The 20,636-nt window shown below is 38.0% G+C and overlaps 1 protein-coding gene and 1 long non-coding RNA gene across 4 annotated transcripts in view; one reads left to right on the top strand and one right to left on the bottom strand.

The window, feature by feature from the left end:
* Nucleotides 1–16,141, bottom strand: part of LOC111820374 (uncharacterized) — a 19,726-nt gene extending 3,585 nt beyond the window's left edge. Inside the window, exons 1-2 of the long non-coding RNA XR_002823913.1 lie at nucleotides 15,751–16,141; nucleotides 8,190–8,289 (exon numbers count right to left, since the gene is read on the bottom strand). This is a non-coding gene — a long non-coding RNA (uncharacterized LOC111820374). The remainder of the gene's footprint in view (nucleotides 1–8,189; nucleotides 8,290–15,750) is intronic.
* Nucleotides 1–20,636, top strand: part of HHAT (hedgehog acyltransferase) — a 635,839-nt gene that overhangs the window by 478,934 nt on the left and 136,269 nt on the right. The window lies entirely within an intron of this gene.

Raw genomic sequence — 20,636 nt, 5'->3', positions numbered from 1 at the left:
GGGAAGTCACAAAAGTAAATCTAAGCTAAAACACTGAAAATAGGGAAACAGTTGTCAATATGTAAAAGATGACAACATTAAAACAAAAAAGAGGGACTTAAAAAATGTAGACATAGATTTTTCATATGGACAGGAAGTCAAGGTGATATAAAGAAATAAAAGACTGGTATAAAATTAGAAAAATACAGGTAAATATTAAGGTAACCATAAAGGAAACTAACAATCCTACATGTCAAAATAAAAAAATACATATATATAAAGACTCAGCAAATACAAAATCAACAACAATGAAAAAGATGAAAAGAAAATACATAAAGAAAAATGACTCAGCACAGAAAATTAAGTGGAACAAAGAAACTCAACAGCACATAAAAGAAGACATCAAAATGACAGCACTAGACTCATACCTATCAATAATTACACTGAATGTAAATTGACTAAATGCACCAATAAAGAGACAGAGTGGTAGACTGGATGAAAAAACTTGATCTGTCTATAGGCTGCCTACAAGAGACACACCTTAAACTTAAAGACACAAAAAAACTAAAACTCAAAGGATGGAAAAAAATATATGAAGAAAACAACACTCAAAAAAAAAGAGCAGGAGTGACAGTATTAATCTCTGACAAAATATACTTAAAAGTAAAATCCACCACAAAGGATAAGGAAGGACACTATGTAATGATTAAAGCGTCAATACACAAAGGAAGACATAACTATAATAAATATTTATGCACCCAATGACAGGGCTCCAAAATACATAAAACAAACTCTAACAGCATTGAAAAGAGAGACAGACACCTCCACAATAGTAGTAGGAGATTTCAACACGCCACTTTCACTGAAGGACTGAACATTCAGAAAGAAGCTCAACAAAGACACAGAAGATCTAAATGCTGCAGTCAACCAACTTGATCTCATAGACATATACCTAACACTCCACCCAACAGCAGCCAAGTATACTTTCTTTTCCAGTGCACATGGAACATTTTCCAGAATAGACCACGTATTTGGCTATAAAGCAAACTTTAACAAAATCCAAAGCATCGAAATATTACAAAGCATCTTTTCTGACCATAAAGCCATAGAAGTAGTGATCAATGACAGAAAAAGCAAGGGAAAAATATCAAACACATGGAAACTGAACAACACCTTGCTCAAAAACTACTGGGTTATACAAGAAATGAAGAATGGAATAAAGAAATTCATAGAATCAAATGAGAAGGAAAACATATCCTACCAGAACCTTTGGGACACAGCAAAAGCAGTGCTCAGAGGTTAGTTTATAGCAATAAATTCGCACATCCAAAAAGAAGGGCCAAAATAAAAACATTAACCCTACAACTCAAACAAGTAGAAAGAGAGCAGCAAAAGAAGCACTCAGGCACCAGAAGAAAGGAAATAATGAGAATTAGAGCTGAATTAAATTAAATAGAGAGTAGAAAAATAATTGCAAGAGTTAACAAGACCAAAAGCTGTTCTTTGAACAGATCAATAAAATTGATAAACCATTGGCCAAACTGACAGAAGAAAAACAGCAGAGGAAGGTAACCCATGTAAGAAATGAGATGGGTGTTATCACAACAGACCAAACTGAAATTAAAAGAACCATGAAAAAGTGTACTCTAACAAATTTGAAAACCTAGAGGAAATGGACAAATTTCTAGAAACTCACTACTTGCCTAAACTAACACAAACAGAGGTAGAACAACTAAATCCCTAACAAAAGAAGAGATTGAAAAGGTAATTTAAAAACTCCCAACAAAAAAAAAGCCCTGGCCCAGATGGCTTCACTGGAGAATTCTACCAAACTTTCAGAGAAGAGTTAACACCACTACTACTAAAAGTATTTCAAAGCATAGAAAGGATGGATACTCCCAAACTCATTCTATGAAGCCAGCATAACCCTGATACCAAAACCAGGTAAAGACACCACAAAAAAAGAAAATTACACAGCAATATCCCTCATGAACATTGACGCAAAAATCCTCAACAAAATCCTAGCCAATAGAATTCAGCAACATATCAAAAAAAAAAAAAAAAAAAAATTCACCATGATCAAGTGGGTTTTATACCAGGTATGCAGGGATCGTTCAACATTAGAAAAACAATCACTGTAATCCATCACATTAATAAAACAAAAGACAAGAACCACATGATGTTATCAATCGATGCAGAAAAGGCACTGGGCAAAGTCCAATACCCACTCATGATAAAAACTCTCAACAAATTAGGAATAGAAGGGAAATTCCTCAGTATAATTAAGGGCATTTATACAAAGCCAACAGCCAATATCATCCTCAACGGAAAGAATTTGAAAGCATTCCCCTTGAGAATCAGAACCAGACAAGGATGCCCTTTATCACCACTCTTAATCAACGTGCTGGAGGTCCTAGCCAGAGGAGTTAGGCTAGAGAAAGAAATAAAGGGCATCCAAATAGGTAGGGAAGAACTCAAAGTATCTCTATTTGCAGATGATATGATCTTATACAGAGAAAATCCCAAAGAATCCACAAGAAAACTACTGGAACTAATAGGAGATTTCAGTAAAGTTTCAGGATACAAGATAAACATACAAAAATCAGTTTGATTCCTTTATACCAACAAAGAGAACTTCGAAGAGGAAGTCACCAAATCAATACCATTTACAGTAGTCCCCAAGAAGATAAAATACTTAGGAATAAATCTAATCAGAGACGTAAAAGACCTCTACAATGAAAACTACAAGAGACTACTGCAAGAAACTGAAAGAGACCTGTATAGGTGGAAAAACATAGCTTGCTTATAGATAGGAAGACTCAACATTGTGAAAATGTCAGTTGTACCCAAAGCAATCTACAGATACAATGCAATCCCGATCCAAATTCCAACGGCAATTTTTAAGGAGATGGAGAAACAAATCACCAACTTCATATGGAAAGGGAAGAGGCGCTGGATAAGTAAAGCATTACTCAAGAAGAAGAACAAAGTGGGAGGCCTCACACTACCTGATTTTAGAACCTATTATACTGCCACAGTAGTCAAACAGCCTGGTTTTGGTACAACAACAGATACATAGACCAATGGAACAGGATTGAGAATCCAGACATAAATTCATCCACCTCTGAGCAGCTGATATTTGACAAAGGCCCAAAGTCCATTATTTGGGGAAAAGACAGTCTCTTTAATAAATGGTACTGGCATAACTGGATATCCATCTGCAAAAAACTGAAACAAGACCCATACCTCCCACCATGCACAAAAACTAACTCAAAATGGATCAAAGACCTAAATATAAAATGGAAAATGATAAATATCATGGAAGAAAAAATAGGGACAACGCTACGAGCCCTAATACATGGCATAAACAGAATACAAACCATAAGTAACAATGCTCAAGCGCCAGAAGAGAGACTAGATAACTGGGAGCTCCTAAAAATCAAACACTTATTGCTCATTAAAAGACTTCACTGAAAGAGTCAAAAGACAGTGTACAGACTGGGAAAAAATTTTGGCTACAACAAATTCGATCAGCGTCTAATCTCTAAAATCTACAAGATACTGCAAAACCACAACAACAAAAAGACAAATAACCCAATTAAAAAATGGACAAGGATATGAACAGGCACCTTGCCAAAGAAGATATTCAGGCGGCTAACAGACACATGAAGAAATGCTCACAATCATTAGCTGTTAGAGAAATGCACATCAAATCTATAATGAGATACCATCTCGCCCCAACAAGGCTAGCATTAATCCAAAAAACACTAAATAATAACTGTTGGAGAGTTTGTGGAGAGACGGGACCACTTATACCCTGTTGGTGGGAATGTAAAATGGTACAACCACTTTGGAAATTGATTTGGTGCTTCCTTAAAAAGCTAGAAATAGAAGTACCATAGGATCTAGCTGTCCTTCTCCTTGGAATATATCCTAGAGAAATAAGAGCTGTCACACGAATAGATATATGCACACCATGTTCATTGCAGCAGTGTTCACAATAGCAGAAAGATGGAAACAACTTAGGTGCCCATCACTGGATGTATGAATAAACAAATTATGGTATATTCACACAATGGAATACTACACAAAGATAAAGAACAACGACGAAGCCGTGAAACATAACTTGGAGGAATCTGGAGGGCATTATACTGAGTGAATTTAGTCAGTCACAGAAGGACAAATAGTGTATAATACCACTACTGTAAGAACTCAAGAAAAGGTTTAAACACAGAAGAAAACATTCTTTGATGATTACGTGGGTGGGTAGAGAGGGTGAGGGTTATTCACTAACTAGATAGTAGAGAAGAATTATCTTAGCGGAAGGGAAGGACAGCACACACTATAAGGGAAGTCAGCACAATGGTACTAAACCAAAGCTAAGAAGTTTCCTGAATACAATCAAACACTTCAAGCGACAGAGTAGCGGTGGTGGGTGGGGGGTGCGGTTCTGGGGAGCATGCTTTCAGAGAACATCTAGGTCAATTGGCATAACAAAGTTTATTAATAAAATGTTCTGCATCCTATTTTGGTGAGTGGCATCTGGGGTCTTAAAAGCTAGCAAGCAGCCGTCTAAGATGCATCAATTGGTCCCATCCACCTGGAGTAAAGGAGAATGAAGAACACCAAAGTCACAAGTAAAGTATTAGCCCTAGAGAAAGAAAGGGCCACATAGACCAGAGACTGCATCAGCCTGAGACCAGAAGAACTAAATGGTACCCGGCTACCACCAGTGACCGCCCTGATAGGAAATACAACAGAGTCCCTGATGGAGCATGAGAAAAGTGGGGTACAGAATTCAAATTCTAGTAAAAAGACCAGACTTAATGGTCTGACTGATACTGGAGAATCCCCAGAAGGCATGGCCCCCGGACTCTCTGTCTACTCTGAACTAAAACTATTCCCGTGGCCAACTCTTCAGACAAAGATTAGAACCGACTATGGGACGTAAAATGATACTAGTGAAGAGTGTGCTTCTTAGCTCAAGTAGATACATGAGACTAAATGGGCAGCTCCTGTCTGGAGGTGAGATGAGAAGTCAGAGAGAGTCAGGAGCTGGTTGAGTGGACACGGGAAATCAGGAGTGGAAAGGAGGAGTGTGCTGTCACAGTATAGGGAGAGCAATTAGGGTCACATAACAATGTATATATAAATTTTTGTATGAGAGACTAACTTGAATTGTAAACTTTCACTTAAAGGACAGCAATAAAAATAAATAAGTAAAAAAAAAAAAAAAAAAAGAATTTGAATTCTGTTCCTCATTTTTCTCCCCTTCTGCCAGGATCCATCTGTTGTAGCCCTGATCAGAACCATCATTAGTAGTAGCCAGGCACCATCTATTTCTTCTGGTCTCAGTGTAGATGAGCCTGTGGTTTGTGTAGACTGTTAGTCCTATAGACTAATTTCTTCTCTGAATCTTTAGTTTTTTCTTTCTCTTTTCCTCTGGATGAGGTGAGACTGATAGTTGTATCTTAGTTGACTGCTCTCAAGCCTTATTATAATATGCACATACCCTGTGTATGTGCACGCACGTATGTGCATATTATAATAAAGCACATGGGGGCACAGCATGGATACTTCTTAGACATAATCAAAACTTCGTGGGATTGATTTTCTGAGTTTGAAGCCTTAGGGTCATAGTCTCATGGGACAAATTGGTCAATTGGCATAATATAGTTCACAAGTTTATGTTCTGCATCCTAGCTTGATGAGTAACATCTGGGGTTTAAAAGCTTGCAAGCGGTCATCTAAGGTATAACTGTCAGTCTAATCTCATCAAGAGAAAAAGAGAAAGAAGAAACCAAAGACTCAGAGAAGAAATTAGTCTATATACACATATACAGAGCTATACAAATATATGCATACATGCGTACATATGTAACCACACACACATATATATTTTGGTTGTTGTTGCAAAATTATATATTTTCTAGCATTTACAGAAAACATCCTTTTGTGCGTGTGTGTGTGTTTGTGTATGTGTGCTTCTTAGTGACATCATTTAGCTTGTTCAAGCTGTGTACACTTTACCCACATTCGGTGTTACCTTTCCCCTCACCAAAAATAACAAGTGTCTACTTTTCAAGTGATTCCCCTCTCCCCACCTACCCATCCCTGGTAACCACCAATGAACGTTGGTTTCTGTATGTGTACGTGTGTTTTTATTTTTATCAAAATGAGGTCATACAATATCTGTCCTTTTCTGATTGACTTATTTCACTCAACATAATGTCGTGCAGATTCATCCACATTATAAGATGTTTCAAGGAATCATCATTATTCTTTATGGTTGCAAAGTATTCCATTGTATGTATATACCACATTTTGCTTATCCATTCATTCACTGATGGACACTTAGGTTGTTTCCATTTTTTTGTTATTATGAGTAGCGGTGCAATGAACATAGGTGGGCATATGTTTGTTCGTATCACTTCTATTAGATCTCTAGGATATATACCTAGGAGGGGAATTGATAAATCATAAGGTAATTCTAGTTTTTTGAAGAAGCACCATACTGTTTTCCATAGTAGTTGTACCATTTTACAGTCCCACCTGCAGTGGATAAGACTTCCAATTCCCCCATCCTGGCTAGCATTTGTTGTTTTCTGTTTTTGTGAGCAGTGCCATTTTAGCAGGGATGAGATGATATCTTGTTGTTTTGATTTGCATGTCTCTAATGGCTAACGATCGCAAACATCTTTTCCTGTGTTTGTTGGCCGCTAGGATGCTCTTTGGTGAAGTCTCTATTGATGTCTTTTGTATGTTTTTAATTAGGTTTTTTGTGTTTTTTTGTTGAGTTGTTGAAGTTTTCTGTATACTTTAGAGATATGCAAGAGAAAAACTCTGACTTTGAAAAACTTTAAATTAGAGAGATTTATTGAGGGTATAAACAAATTAAGTTGGGAAGATGGTGAATCCTACAGGGTAAGATAGACCTCTCCGCCGAGGCATGGGATGACAAGGATTGATACAGGCAAAAACCACAAGCATTTGGGGTACTGCTAAAGCTATCTTCATTGACTGACTTAATCTGAAGACAGCTGGAGTACAGCTAAACTCATCTTCATTTGTTTCTACCTGTATCAATTAGAACAGAGTGATGCAAAAGTACAGAGTATCAGTGAGGAGGAGACGGGTTGAGGGGTGTCTTTTGCAAACTGGCCAACCACAAACTGTTCTTGGATGCTGCTGTTTCCTGGAAAATATGACAACAATCTAACAGCACATCTTAGCTTGCAAAGCCTGAGCAGGGGTTTGCAGAGAGCTTGTTTATGAATCAAGATGCAGTTACCTTTATGCCCTTGACATGAGTCCAGGCTAGGCCAAGAGTCTGCTTTTGGATTATTCCCTTTGTCATTCTCTCCTTTTGATCAAGAATTTTCTTAGTAATTAATTGATCACTATTATAAGAATATTTTTCTTCTTCATGGGCTATTTTCCTTTAACTGGTTATATGGCAGCCTACTCAAGGTAGACTTTTGTTTTTGCTGGCTTAATGTTCCTCTTTTTTCTTTAATTGTTTTTCTGCTTTAGATGAAGGTTTACAGAACAAATAGTTTCTGATTAAACAGTTGGTATACATACTGTTTTATGACATTGGTTAACCCCATGATGTCAACACTCTCCTTTCTTGACCTTGAGTTCCCTATTACCAGCTTTCCTGTCCCCTCCTGCCTTCTAGTCCTTGTCCCTGGGCTGTTGTGCCCCCATTAGTCTCATTTTGTTTTATGGGGCTGTCTAATCTTTGATTGGAAGGTGAACCTCGGGAGTAACTTCATTGCTGAGCTAAAAGGGTGTCCAGGGGCCATACTGTCGAGGTTTCTCCAGTCTCTGTCAGGCCAGTAAGTTTGGTCTTTTTTTATGAGTTAGAATTTTGTTCTACATTTTTCTCCAGCTCTGTCCGGGACCGTCTGTTGTGATCCCTGTCAGAGCAGTTAGTAGTGGTAGCTAGGCACCATCTAGTTGTACTGGACTCAGTCTGGTGGAGGCCGTGGTAGTTGTGGTCCATTAGTCCTTTGGACTAATCTTTCCTCAAGGTAGACTTTTAAGACCACAATCACTATTCTCAAAAGAATAGCTAGGCAACATCTGTTCATTTTTACCTTGCCATATGTAGGGTCTCATTGTCAAGGTCAGCAGGTCTCATGTCACCCAAAAAGGAGTAACCCATCTTCTGCAAGGCTGTGAAATTTGTGTGAATGGTCACTTACCTTTTAAGCTGTTTAAGACCCTGGATGCTATCAAATGGGTGACAGGGTTCAGATGTCATCAGATGGATAGCTGGGCACCACCACAGGCGTCTTCACCATGCTATTTAAAAAAAAAAAAAATTAGAGGGCTGACTGGAAGAAAGGCTGAATTTTAGAGGAACTAGTTGGTCTAGACAGAGACTCAAGTTAGAGAACAGGTGAGTTTACAGTGGTTTCCTCAGAGTACATGACACCTTGTCTATGAGTAGAGGTGAATGCTCAGCTAACATTTATTTTCAGGGGAAAAATAAAATGTTAACAAGTAATGTAGTTGTTGTTGTTAGGTCCTGTCGAGTCGATTTCAACTCATAGTGACCCTGTGTACAAGAGAACAAACAATGCTCGGTCCTGCACCATCCTCACAATTGTTGCTCTGTTTGAGCCCACTGTTGCAGCCACTGTGTCAGTCTGTCTTGTTGAGGGTCTTCTTTTTTGCTGACCCTCTTCCTTACCAATCATGATGTCCTTCTCCAGGGACATGTCCTTCCTGATAACATGTCCAAAGTATGTGAGACGAAGTCTCACCGTCCTTGCTTCCAAGGAACACTCTGGCTGTACTTCCAAGACAGACTTGTTTTTCTTCAGGCAGTCCGTGGTATATTCAATATTCTTCTCCGACACCATAATTCAAAGGCATCAATCCTTCTTTGGTCTTCCTTATTCATTGTCCAGCTTTTGCATGCATATGAGACAACTGAAAATATCATGGCTTGGGTCAGGCACACCTAAGTCCTCAAAGTGGTATCATTGCTTTTAAACACTTTAAAGTGGTCTTTTTGCAGCAGATATGCCCAGTGAAATGCATTGTTTGGTATGTTAACTGCTGCTTCTGTGAGCATTGATTGTCGGTCCAATTAAAATGAAATCCTTGACAACTTCACTATTTTTATTGTTTATCATGATGTTGCTTATATGTCCAGTTGTAAGGATTTTTGTTTTCTTTATGTTGAAGTGTAATCCATACTGAAGGCTGTAGTCTTTGATCTTCATCAGTAAGTGCTTCAAGTCCTCTTCACTTACAGTAAGCAAGGTTGTGTTATCTGCATGTCACATGTTGTTAATAATGAGTCTTCCTCCTATCTTGATGCTGCACTCCTCTTCATATATAGTCCAGCTTCTTGGATTATTTTGCTCAGCATCCAGTTTGAATAAGTATTGTGAAAGGATACAACCCTGATGCGCACCTTTTCTGTTTTTGAACCACACAGTATTCCCTTGTTCTGTTCAAACAACTGCCTCTTGGACTATGTACAGGTTCTACATGAGCACAGTTAAGTGTTCTGGAATTCCCACTCTTCACAATGTTATCCATAATTGTTATGATTCACACAGTCGAATGCCTTTGCATAGTCAATAAAACACAGGTAAATATCTTTCTGGTATTCTCTGCTTTCAGCCAGATCCATCTGACATTAGCAATGATACTACTCGTTCCACATCCTCTTCTGAATCTGGCTTGAATTTATCTAAGTAAAGTCTAGTTCAGTTAGGTGCCATGTGTTATACAGGCCTGGTCCGGAGGTCTTGGGAAGAGCTGTCTACTCCAGATGTCGTCCATTTCTGATCTCCAGGTTGTTGGAGTCTTTTTGTGATTGGACAGTCCAAGAGGGTTCTGCAGTCTTTTTAGGCTGAGAGAGGTGGATCTACATCTTAGTCTCCTGTGATTTGGTGGCACAAGGGCTTGTAAAAAGAACTAAATATGCTCCCTTCCAGTGAGCAGTTAAGGAGTCTTTCAGTTTATGTCTTTTTCCAATATATATATTCTCCTGGGGCAATGTTAGGCAGATTTTGTGATTCTAATTTCTGGCCATCAAAATCTTCTTTAATCTTTGAAAAATATTCCTTTAAAGCAAAATTAACTATGACAGATACAGCATTTTATAGAAATGATGAGAAAGAGAATAATATTAGTTAAGGAAGCAACAGGATTGTTAAGATTCAGCATTAACAATCAATTCTGATAATGACATAGGTGGCTCTTTGTGTAGTAGTCCATTTGATTTTTAAGAACTATTTCTTTCAGCATAGTCATTTAAGTATTTATTTCTTGGAGTCCATGGGGAGAACCTTTTAAATCATTCTGAATATATTTAGTCTGAACTTTGATACGTGCCATGACATTTTCTAGTCTATAGGATATTCTGCAGTTAACATAATGTTATTAGTTATCGAAATAACTGATTCTTATGTTAAAAGAGGGAAAGTAAAATTGGTGTCTTACATAAAAAAATAGAACATTAAACATTAGTAATATTTTTATAAATGTTTGTAGTAATTCTTTTAGTTTACTCAAACCTATGTGGTAAATTTTGGTTGCATGTAATTTTGAATCAACAGCAGTCTGAAAACTTCATTAGTTTCTATATAAGAGTTCTGGAAGTATTGTTTTAGTGCAATTGTATCCACATTTGAAATATTATCATCTTCATAAGTCTGTTAAAGTTATTTTTTTGTTGAAATATTTTGGTTAAGTGCATTCAACAAGTTGGTAAAGTAGAAACTTATCTGCAGATGACAAAACTTAATATGACTATGGTTAACTTATAATAATATTTCTTAAAAGCAAAAGACCTGATGGGGCTTAATTACAAAACTAATGCAAAGCCAAAGAAAGTTAATTTAAAAAAAAAAAACTTCTAGACAAAAATATTTCTGAACATAATAATTAAGCTTATTTTTAAAGAGTTTCAGATATAATGTATAATAATCTTGAGACATAATACCATATAGTCAGGGTATACCAAGAATATGCCAAAATTATTAAGTCTCTAAATATCTGGATAGTAACAACAGCAACAACAACAAAAACTCCATGGGTAAACGATGTAAATTCCCCAGTTTAACCATGCACTTTGATGATGCTAGGTACAAGGAATACAAGGCTATAGTTAAATTAGCAATTAAATTAATAAAATTATGACATAATTTTATGTTTGTTGTTCAATACTAGAGAAATGTTATTGACATATAGATTTTGACTTAAAGAAAATTTGATATTTCTCCTGATTTGGCAACAGGTTTTATGTGATTCATAACTTATTAAATAAATCTTTTTTAGTATCTTTTTCTTCTTATAAAATAGTAACAATTTTTTTTGTGATTTTCCATGAAGTTTCAAAGCCGTAAGGAGTTTCTCATAGGTCATTGAGAACAGTACTTGAGTTATTTAACTAAAGACCTTAAAGGTAAAAACAAAACAGAAACAAAAACCCTAGTTTTTTCAATAGGATCAATGCTAGAGGTCCTAATACACGGCATTAACAGGATACAAACCATAACCAAGAACACACAAACTCCAGAAGATAAGCTAGATTACTGAGATCTTCTAAAAATTAAACACTTACGCTCATCAAAAGACTTCACCAAAAGCGTAAAAAGAGAACCTACAGACTAGGAAAAAAATTTTGGACATTACAAGTCAGACCAAGTTCTAATCTTGAAAATCTACAAGAAGATCCAACACCTCTGCAACAACAACAACAAAATAATCCAGTTAAAAAATGGGCTACGGAAATGTACAGACACTTCATCAAAGAAGACATTCAAGTGGCCAACAGACACATGAGGAAATGCTCGCGATCACTAGCCATTAGAGAAATACAAATTAAAACCACAATGAGATACCATCTCACCCCGGCATTACTGTCATGAATCAAAAACACTGGAAATAACAAATGTTGGAGAGGCTGCAGGGAGATCGGAACTCTTACGCATTGCTGGTGGGAATACAAAATGATACAACCATTTTGGAAAATGATATGGCACTTCCTTAGAAAGCTAGACATAGAAATACCACATGATCCAGCAATCCCACTCCTAGGAATATATCCTAGAGAAATAAGAGCCGTCACATGAATAGACATATGCACACCCATATTCATTGCAGCATAGTTCACAATAGCAAAAAGATAGAAACAACCTAGATGTCCATCAACAGATGAATGGATAAACAAACTATGGTGCATACCTACAATGGAGTATTACACCATGATAAAGAACAATGATGAATCTGTGAAGCATCTCATAACATGGATGAAACTGGAGGTCATTTTGCTGAGTGAAATAAGTCAATCACAAAAGAACAAATATTGTATGAGACCACTACTGTAAAAACTCATAAAAAGGGTTACACATGAAAAGAAACAATCTTTGTTGGTTATGAGGGATGGGAGGGGTAGGAGGGAAATACTAAATAGATAATAGATAAGTGGTAACTTTGGTGAAGGGTAAGAGTACACAATACTGGGGAAGCCAGCACAGCTTATACAAGGAAAGGTCATGGAAGCTCCATAGACACATCCAAACTCCCTGAGGGACTGAATTGCTGGGCAGAGGGCTATGGGGACCATGGTCTCAGGGAACATCTAGCTCAATTGGCATAACACAGTTTATAAAGAAAATGTTCTACATTCTACCTTGGTAAGTAGCATCTGGGGTCTTAAAAGCCTATGAGCAGCCATCTAAGATACTCAACTGGTCTCCCCCTTTCGGGAACGAGGGAAAATGAAGAAAACAAGATACAAGGAAAAGGTTAGTCCAGAGGACTAATGGACCACAACTACCACGGTGGAACCAGACTGAGTCCAGTACAACTAGATGGTGCCTGGCTACCGCCACTGACTGCTGTGACAGGGATCACAACAGAGGGTCCTAGACAGAGCTGGAGAAAAAGGTAGAACAAAATTCTAACTCACAGAAAAAGACCAGACTTACTGGCCTGACAGAGACTGGAGAAGCCCTGAGAGTATGGCTTCCGGATGCCCTTTTAGCTCAGCAGTGAAGTTACTCCTGAGGTTCTCTGTTCAACCAAAGATTAGACTGCCCCATAAGACAAAGGGAGACTAATGGGGTACAACAGTCCAAGGACAAAGACTAGAAGGCAGGAAGGGACAGAAAAGCTGGTAATAGGGAACCCAAGGTTGAGAAGGGACAGTGTTGACAAGTCGTGGGGTTGTTAACCATTGTCATAAAACAATGTGTGTACTGTTTAATGAGAAACTATTCTGTAAACCTTCATCTAAAGTACAATTAAAAAAATATAAAACCTAGTTTTTTCTAAAGCCATGTGACTTGATTTTTGATTCAAGAATGTATTCTGTTTGGCCCTTGCCATCAAGGCAGATTGTACAAAGAATAAAATTAATCCTTCAACTCGGTAATTAAAGAAAATTTTGTTATCTTAACAGAGAGAAACTCATTTTTTTGTTTTATATGTTATTTGACATTAAAGCTCTTAAAATTCTCATAAATTATCTCAACAACCTTTTAGCTGCAGCAAATAAGAATTTTGACCATATTAAATAAAGTCCTTTTTCATAGACCTTTTACATTTCCTCTCCTTTTTACATCTTTCTTATGGAGCCCTGGTGGTGCAGTGGTTAAGCATTGGCCTGCTAACCAAAAGGTCGGCAGTTGAAACCCACCAACTGCTCCTTGTAACCCTTATGGGGCAGTTCTACTCTGTCCTGTAGTGTCACTATCAGTGGGAATTGAGTCAACAGCAATGGGTTTGGTTTATTTTTTCTTTTTATAGCATAACCCTCTAAGTGTCAAAAAGGAACGTATTCATTACCAGACCTAAATATATATATATACCTTTTATGGTATGAAAAGTAAGAGTCTATAAACTTTAATCATAATGAAAATCTATTAATTTAATATCAGTACATTAACTAAAAATGTTGAACATTAATTTAAATCTATATATTAAAAACGTAATTATTTCTGAAGTAAAGTTTGTTTATATAGTCTATATGCCTATTCAAATCTTTAGTATTGTTTTATAAAGGAATATTTATAACCTAATTTTTACAACCCTGTCTTGGCCATGCTTTCTAGGATCCTTTAGAGAAGTAATTTAGAATAATTCGTTCTTTTTAAGGTCTTGTTATACAAGTCAAAAAAAATTATCCTTTTTTTTTTTTTAATGCACTTTTCAAATAGACCAGTTTATATCAAAATTTCTCAGAGTAGTTGGTAAAAGCTCAGGTTATAAAGCAGGAGCAAAAAGCAGTTTTGCCTGGAAGAGGAAAAAAGAAAAAACCCTAAGGCTTAAAAAACTGCTTCATGAGAGGCAAAAAGCAAAAACAAAAGAACTAGTGACTGCCAGTCATGGCTTTCTGAGATAAAGCAGAAACTCAGACACAAACCAAAACAGAAAAAGCACACATTTTGTTAATAAGTGAAGCAAAACTTTATCCATATGCTACAAACCACAAGAAAGTGTTTGAAACATTTAGGGGTTACTGTTTTCTCATATCTTTTTATGAAAAATCCTGGAAAGAAATACTAGTTTCTGTTTCTTCTTAATCCATACACATATCCAAAATACACTTAAAGGTTTTAATTCAAGAAGACCTATAATTTCCTTTTTCTTCAAAACAGCTAAATTTCAACCATACAAAAGATAAAACTGGCAAAACAAGACAGGAAACTTGAAAAAGAGAAATAGAAAAACCACATAAATTCACCAATCTGTGAGGCCAGCTCAAAGTCCAGGCTTATATTTAACATCACATATGACAAACATATGGGGAACCCAGTTTCTTAAAATGTCCTCAGACAGGATAGAAACTTAGACATAAAACAAGACAGAAAAACTACATAAATGGGAACTGAATTTCCTAAAATGACAATTGAGATTTTAAATTATTTCAAGTATATTCCACTTAATGGTGTTTCTGAGCATGAACCTCAAATAAGCATTCTGGTAGGGGGGAAGTCTAGGCTCATTAAGGATGTTAAAAGTAGATTGAAACTTTGGTTTCATTCTCTTTGAATTTAATTCATTTTGCCAACTAGAGACCTAGTCTCTTATATTAAATATACTAATGTCTTTAACTGAAAAGTATCAAAGGAGAATAGGGGTAGGAGCAGTGTTTTGACATTGTAGCTCCTTATTTTGTTTAATTAACTTGGAAACAGTATATTTTAATAAGACAATTTTATTATTTTGAAGTCCTTTTGGAAGGTTCCTGGTACTAACAAAAAATAAAAAAGGCATCTTATTGTGTCTGTCTAATATGGGAGCCTTTGTGTTACAATTTACCGTGCAGAAAAATTACTTAGTTCAAAGGATCCCCATAAGGGCCATTGATTTTCTAAGTTTCCCTTAATGAGCACATGCCAATGATCCTGATGCAAGACTGAGATGGGACCATTATTTTTAAACACATAATACACACGAGTCCCTGAAGGAGGTCCTTTCTCACAGAAAAAAGTCCCCAAAAGAGGTCCTGCCTCAGTCTTTGATGTGGCATTCCCCATCTTCTTACTAAACTTAGACCCAAACAGCACACAGAAAGCCAGTTCCTGCCACAGGATCCCAGTCCCTGCTGCACACTGAACCTCAAGGGGTGCCCGAAGAAAAGAGTTCAGCAAATGGCTCTCATCTACTTACAGTGAACTCATCAAGCTGCTCAGAAAGATGAGCAGAAAAAGAAAGTAAAGGAGAAATAAAGTTAACAAATTTCTTAGGAGAACTGTACACAAAGAGAGTGTAGTTTGATCTTAGAGGGATTACCTGGGATGGCTCTGGGGAGTCCGCGTAGATGGATGAGTGCAAAGGGCTTGTGCTGGCACAGAAGCTCCGAGTTCCCAACTGCTTGGAACCACTGCTGGTAGGCATCTTCGGATCTTGCTGGCTACGCCAGAGAAATGACCAATAGTAAAACTCTGACTTTGAAAAACTTTATATTAGAGAGATTTATTGAGAATATAAAACAACTTAAATTGGAAAAGTGGTGAATCCTACAGGATAAGATAGACCGTTCTGCCGAGGCATGGGGTGACAAGGGTTGATACAGGCAAAAACCACAAGCAGCTGGGGTACAGCTAAAACTATCTTCATTGACTGACATAATCTAAAGGCAGCTGGAGTACAGCTAAACTCATCTTCATTGGTTTCTACCTGGTTGGTTAGAACAGGGTGATGCAAAAGTACAGAGTATCAGTGAGGAGGAGGCAGGGTGGGGAGCATCTTCTGCAAATCAGCTGACCACAAATGTTCTTAGATGCAGCTGTTTCCTGGAAAATATGAAAACAATCTATCAGCACATCTTAGTTTGTAAAGCCTGAGAAGGTGTTTGCAGAGAGCTCATTTATGGGTCAAGATGGGTTACTCTTGTTCTCTTGACATGAGTTCAGGCTAGGCCAGGAGCCCATTTCTAGATTATGTCCTTTGTCACAGATTAGACCCTTATCAGAGATGTCATTCCTGAAGATTTTTTCCCAGTCTGTAGGTTGTCTTTTTATTCTTTTGATAAAATATTTTGATGAGCACAACTATTTAATTTTTGAGGAATATGATATCTTTTTTAATCCTTATCCCCCTCACTGAACTGTAAGCCTCATGAGGTCAGAGATACTGTATTTTTAAAACTAATCACAATGCTTGGCACAGAGTAAGCATGCTGGTGTAAACAGTTAATCCACTCGACTGCTAATTGAAAAATTGGAGTTTCAAATCCACCCAGAGATACCTCAGAAGAAAGGCTTGGTGATCTACTTCTGAAAAAATCAGCCACTGAAAACCCTGTGGAGCACAGTTCTACTCTGACTCACCTTGGGTTGCCATGAGTCAGCATCAACTGGACCACAACTGGTTTGGCTTAAATATTTGTTGAGTGAGTAAAGAATGAATAAATGATATTTTCTGACTTCACTAAGGACAGCACAAGAAGAAATAGTCATATGCAGCAGCATGAAGAATATATATTGAATACTGGAAGAACCCACTGAGACTGGGGCTTTTTGAGCATTGTAGTGGGAGATTATTATTATTATTTTGTATGTAACTGTAGATACTAATTGGACTAGTGATGACAAAAATCATATTTTAATTCTCAGTACAAAAAATATGTATAGGAAAGAAAGGAGTAGGGAGGAATTACCCTTCCTGGTGCCCTGCTGCTTTATGAGATGGGGGATTATTGGTTGTGACTCCCTGAGGCACAGAGCTGTAGGAAGCTGACAAAAGGAATTTTCCCAAAGCACAAGAGCTGGGTGGACGTAGAGGAGTCACTGCCAAAGCAACACGATTTCTCCCTATGCAAGTACTCTCCAGGGAACCTAGAATCTGTGTTCAGCATTGAAATGTTTTATAAGTGGAAACATTTTGAAACATCAGTAGAGTGACACTTCTTCTTGCTAATTCTCCATTTCATCTCTTCTTTGAAGGAATGTACTTTCCTTCAAGTGGCTTGTCAGTTTTTCCTACACAAAGGGGAATCTACATCTCCAGCACTTCACCCACTTCCACCCTTAATTCTATTTCACTGAATAATTTATGTCCTCCTCCGCTAGACCTTGTCCCCTCTTCTTTGCTCCAAGGTAATCCTACGCTGATTTAGCTCCTCTCTGAAGCAATACAATTTCTATTTTTAGACTTATATTGAGGAAATATACCTCCAGTAAAAATCAGTCTGATGGGCCTGGGAGGGATTTGATGCTCTGGGATGTCAAGAAGAACCCAAAGACCATGCCTCTGCGTTCATGTCCCTTCAGTTTATCGGCAGTATTGATTGGTTTGATTTTTGAAGATATAGGTAGATAAATCCAATGAGTTGGAGAGTTCAATCATTTTAAAAGAATGACTGCAAAATGCTCGACATGATCCAACCTATGCTTACTTAGTTCTGTGGGAGCCTAACTCACCAGTTGGCAAGACGTACATGCCATTTGGCCTGACTAGAAAGCTCTTTTCACTAGGGGTCAGTGGTCACAGTCCCAACTAACTTCTTTGAGGAAATATACAGTAAAATTGCCTGAGAAAAGTTGTGTTGTTTGACAATGGCTCACATCTTCTGTCCCTCCACTGCTTTGATTCTTTTCAACAAATAAAGTGCTTTCTGTCGATAAGCTATTTTCCCCAGACTGGAGCCCCTCTGCCTGAAACCTTCTAGACTGCACCCATTTAGGCATAATCAGCCTGTTGTTGTTGGTTGCCATTAAGTTGATTCTAGCTCATAGTGACTAGGAGAATGCTAAATTGTATAAGATATGGTTCCTCCCTTCTAATTTATTATTTTGCATCCTCCCCCTGTGTTTTAGTACAAATAGTCTACTGGTTTATCAGTGTGCAGCTCAAGAGTCCATGATTAGTCAGTTTCTTCCATGAATGGTAGTATCTTGCCTGACCTTCTATAAGGAAAATCATCTTTGAGATGGCTCCTTTGGATTTAACAGTCAATAAAACCACAGAATGCAAACTTTCCTCTATGAATAGCTAAGTGATCTATATGAAAAATGAAGTCTTGATTGACTTGACTAACCTCTCCGGGCAGTGCTCAGAAAAAAGATCCAGGCTATAGATAGAAATTTGGGAGCATGTAGGTGATATTTTGGAGCCATGGTCATGCTTGAGATCTTCTAGAGAAAGTAAGGAGCTCTGGTGGCTCAAAGGTTAAGCACTCAGCTGCTAACTGAAAGATTGGCGGTTCACACCCACCAGTGGTTCCGCTGGTGAAAAGACCTGGCAATCTGGTCCCAAAAAGATTACAGCCAAGAAAACCCTATGGGGCAGTTCTACTCTCACCTATAGAGTCACTGTGAGTCAGAATCAAGTCAGTGACACACAGCAATAACAGTAACAGAGAGGGAGTGCAGAGAGGTAAGAAAAGAGAGTCTGGGACTGAGCCTGGGGAACACCAACATTAATGGGTGGAGAAGGAGGGGCCGAGAAGTGGGAGGAAAATCTAGAAGGTGATTTTATAGAAACCAAGAGAAGAGGGTATTTCAAGGAGGGAGTAGTTGATAGTGCTGATGCTATCAAGAGATCAGGTAAGGAGAGGCTGAAGAATAGTTATGTCTCCATGTCAGAGTGCTAACAGTGAGAGAAAAGAGTGGTGAGTCATCATCTCCTGTCCCCCAGGAGCTTATGGTCTAGTTGGAGAGGCAGGATATGTGCAAACCAGTTGAGGACCAGTGTAAGGCATTATGTTCTGAGTGACCGGAATGAGTTCTAAAGGCAGTTGCTACTCATGAGGGGTGGCAGTCATTGTGAACTAAGCATTTGGGGATGGTTTATTTGAAGAGCTGGGGCTTAAGTAGGACCCTAAAGAGTTAAGAGTAGGATTTGGACAGGTCAACAGGGAGAGGACGGGCATTCCAAGCCAGGAGAGCGGCGTACGCATAGCCCTGTGGTCAGGAATGAGCATGCCGTGCTCAGGTGAGGAGGCTGACATGACAAAGGGGTGCTGCTACTTGGTAGAATGGGGGAAGAGAGGTTATAGAGGCCAACCAAACCCATCACCATCAAGTCAATTATAACTCCTGGCGCTCCATGTGTGTCAGAGTTATGCAAGAGATAAACTAAGGCTTTTGACCAAAGTAAAATGGCTGAACTAAAAAGAAGGAGCCCTGCTTTGTTAACTTATGATCTTTAAAATGCTACTCTGGCTAGCAACCAGAGGAAACTAAGGAAATGTTTTTCTCTGTGGTCAAACCAAGATGTGAAAAGAATGTACCCTAGAGAGGGTCTTGACACAAATAACCACCGCTCCCTTTTGTGCAAGATGTTCTCAGGAAACGTTTGCTTCAAGATATTTTTACAACTTGTTCCAGAAGATATTATATATTGTAAACATCTTGTGATAATCTTGTAACCATTGTATGCAATTTTTGAATAAGCACTACCTCTCTAATTACAGCTTAAACCAATCTGTGTATCCCACCTCTACTTATGTAGCCAGTAGTATACAAGCCCCTGCTTTAAAATGTCCCGCCTCCCATCCCTTTACCTCTCTAAGAACCAATCAAAATATTGTCATATAACTTCCTGGTTTTGGCCTATAACTATTTGCCCTTGGAACTCCCTCCTTGGACTCCGTGGTTTCATTTTGGTGGGCCATTCTGGTTGGAATTGTTCTTTAAGCCCTTAATAAACCTTGCTTGCTTTAACCCTTTCAAGACCCTATTATTTCTGCTTTGAATTTTTTTTTTTTTTTTTTTTGATGCCATGTGTTTTCATCAATGGAAGTATGTTGCGCCATGGAGTGTGTTTAAATTTTGGGGTAGTAATAGATGGATTTTGAGAAGTATTATCTGGGACTACATGGTTACCCCTGAACGTTTGGTGTTCTCAAGCCTGTTGATTGGTGGGCGACTGTCTTTTTCAGTGAACCTTGGTTGCTGAAAATATGGTGAGGCGCCTTCCATTAGGTTACACAGGGAACCTCTGGTTTTCCAAATGTGACACACACACAACCAAGCCTGCTAGGGCTCCCTAGCTGTCACACCTAACCAAACAAAACCCTTTGCCATTGAGTCAATTCTGACTCATCGCGACACTATAGGACAGAGTAGAACTGCCCTATAGGGTTTCCAAGGAATGGTTGGTGGATTTGAACTGCCTACATTTGGGTTAGTACCTGGTCTTCTGGTTAGCGGCTGAGCTCTTAATGCTGCACC

The sequence above is a fragment of the Trichechus manatus genome, unplaced genomic scaffold (genome assembly GCF_000243295.1).
Source record: "Trichechus manatus latirostris isolate Lorelei unplaced genomic scaffold, TriManLat1.0 scaffold00035, whole genome shotgun sequence".
Lineage (NCBI taxonomy): Eukaryota > Metazoa > Chordata > Mammalia > Sirenia > Trichechidae > Trichechus > Trichechus manatus.
The sequence above is the reverse complement of the archived record's forward strand: the minus strand, read 5'-3'. Positions and strand labels throughout refer to the sequence as shown.